A 2,854-nucleotide genomic window follows, 5' to 3' on the forward strand; every position below is an offset into this window, starting at 1 on the left:
CTCTTAGATCATGTATATCCTTACAGTCATTAACCCCTAATGGAGCCTATTTGTACAATATTGGTAGCCAAAGTGGGAATGGATTCAAAATTGCAACACATAATAGATTTGATGCCCTCTCGGGATTAGAGTCATGTGACTGACATGAGGCATCTGTTGGGCAGGTAACTCGAAGAATAGAGGACTTGGAATGTATGGAGAGTACCTTGGCAGTAACAAACTCAAATAACATAATCTCCTGGAATATTGCAGGTTTAGGGACAAAAATGATGGACTGCAACTGGATTGGGTACATTAAGAAGTACCAAATTATCTGTTTGCAGGAAACCTGGTCAATTGACTGCAATTATTTTCTGGAAGGGTATAAGGCCTACTATATCCCTGCAGTAGCGACCACTAGGGGCAGACCCAAAGGGGGAATGGTTGTGTTTATTTCTATAGCACTCTGTTGTAATGTGCGGAGGATCACAACAAACCATACTGGTATCGTTGGGTTAGTTTTAACAGGGGAAAACTGTAGGGCCGGCCTGGTCAATTTCTATAATGCTTTTAATTTAACTATTGCTTCCAGTCAGATAGTAACACTGAACACCTTTATCAGTAACTCTATGAAGGACTGCGTTCAAAACCTCATGGTGTTGGGGGCTTTTAATGTGCATCCTTGTGGAGATCCCCTTTTTAAAACGATTACAGAACTTAACTGTTCACGTTGTAAGGATTTTCACTTTGAGCATACAACTGAGGGGGAACACTTAAATGACATGCTTAATGAGCTGGACCTAACAACTATGATGGCTTTGATGGCACCTATGAAGTGCTTTGATACCCCGACCTTTAAGGGGAACGGGAGGGGAATCTTTATAGACTTTGTGCTGTTAACATCATCAATGCAGTCATTTGTGGCCTCCTTTTCCATTGAAGATAATGAATTCAGTGATCATAATCCACTTACTGTTTTCATGATAGCTAAAGAAAGAGAAGACTCCTCTATTGGTAGGGTGATTACCACAGACGGCAGTCACCGGCTGAGATGGTCCACGGTTAACCCCGATCTGCTGTTTAATGAGATTAAAGTCTCATGTGCAGATGAAATCACGGTTTGTACGCAAGAGGGTGCACTCCCAAATACTGTTTTAAATGATTTCCAATGGCTAGCTGATAAGGTTTCCCAGCTATTATCAGCACCTGTAAAGAAGTCGGATTTTAAAGGACCTAGGTGGTTCAATCACGAGTGCTCAAAAGCCGCCAGAAATTTAAGAGTAGCACTAGGGACAAAACCTAGGATTAAAGCTGATGTCCAGTTGTGTCGAAAGACTTATAAAAATATTATTGCTAGTCACAAGGAATCCCTTAGGGAAGATGCGTGGTCAGAGATTTGAGATCCTGCCACCCTTCAGAGTAGTACTAGATTTTGGGCCTTGGTGAGGAAACCGTTCCTGGCTCAGGAGCCGGGTGACGGCCTAGAAAGCCATATATCCAAGGAGGATTGGGAAGCGCATTTTAAGAAGTTATACTGTTGTACTTCGGATGTGATTACGACTTCTGCCTGTATTAATACTGGTGAACAAATTGTTTTTAATAGAGGTGAAGTTTTTGAGGGCATCTTGGGGCTAACAGCTGCGAAAGCCCCTGGGCCTGATGGGATACCCCCTGACTTATTTAAGTCTGAACCTAATTTTTGGCCGCCCATCTTAGAGTCTGTCTTTAATGCTGCTGTGAAAGAAGGATATCCATAATCGTGGGGTGTTTCTACAATTGTACCGGTTTTTAAAAAGGGGGACAAGGGTAGCCCACACTGTTACCGACCCATTTCACTGATAGACTCTATGGTTAAGATTGTAGGGAGAATTGTACTGCAAAGACTTACGGATTGGGCTGAGGAAAAGAATATTATGTCCCTCTCGCAGTTTCTGTAAAGGTCGTTCTACAATAACCCAATGTCTCAACCTCTTTTTGATATTAAGTAAATACGCCGTAATACAAAAAGGCACCATCCATCTCGCCTTTATGGACTTGTCTCCGCTTTCGACTGTGTAAACAGGGGAAAGCTGTGGCCGTCCATGAGGTCGAAGGGGGTAGATAGCGGCTTGGTTGATTTACATTGTAATACCAGAGCCAATGTGAGATACTCCCAAGATTTGAGAGTAACAGATAATTTTAGCATTGGAAAGGGTGTCCGGCAGGGCTGTATTCTGGCCCCCTTTCTTTTTAATTTTTATATTAATGAGTTAGATAGTGTGTTACAGGATGTCTGTGCTGACTGCCCAAGAGTAGGCAGGCGTGGAATTCCAATACTTCTTTATGCAGATGATGCAGTTTTAATCTCAAGAACAGAAAAGGGGCTTCAATCCCTGCTAAATGCTTTTAACTTGTTTATGTCTGAGAGAGACCTTCTGGTAAATAATACAAAATCATTTGTTTTACAAGTTGGTCAGCAACCAAAAAGGTCCTTCCCATTCAAGATTGGTGAAGATGTAATTCCCTTATCTAAAACTTTCTCTTATTTAGGAGTTCTTTTTGATACAAAACTAAATTGGGAACCTCATCTTGTAAAAAAGAAAGGAGAAATGGTGAGAGTTAATGCATCTATTTTTAATTTTGCTGCCAAATTGGGGAAAAAACCCACTTGTGCCATGCTGAAATTGTATAATGCTATGTCTGTGGCAATTGCATCTTATGGCAGTGAAATCTGGGGGTATGTTGGCGGGGAGCCATTACAGGTTGTGGAAAATTCATTCCTGAAGCGCTTGTTGTGTCTCCCCACTGGCATGTCTAACCTTGTTGTACATGAGGAGTTGGGGACGCAATATCTATGTGATCTGTTTTCTTTACGTCCACTGACCTGCTGGCTTAA

General features: G+C 41.8%; 1 pseudogene; it reads left to right on the top strand.

Moving 5' to 3' along the window:
• Positions 1 to 266: 266 nt before the first annotated feature.
• Positions 267 to 1,736, top strand: LOC147722700 (uncharacterized; annotated as a pseudogene).
• The last annotated feature ends 1,118 nt before the right edge of the window (positions 1,737 to 2,854 follow it).

Source organism: Lissotriton vulgaris, chromosome 4_1 (assembly GCF_964263255.1).
Source record: "Lissotriton vulgaris chromosome 4_1, aLisVul1.2, whole genome shotgun sequence".
Lineage (NCBI taxonomy): Eukaryota > Metazoa > Chordata > Amphibia > Caudata > Salamandridae > Lissotriton > Lissotriton vulgaris.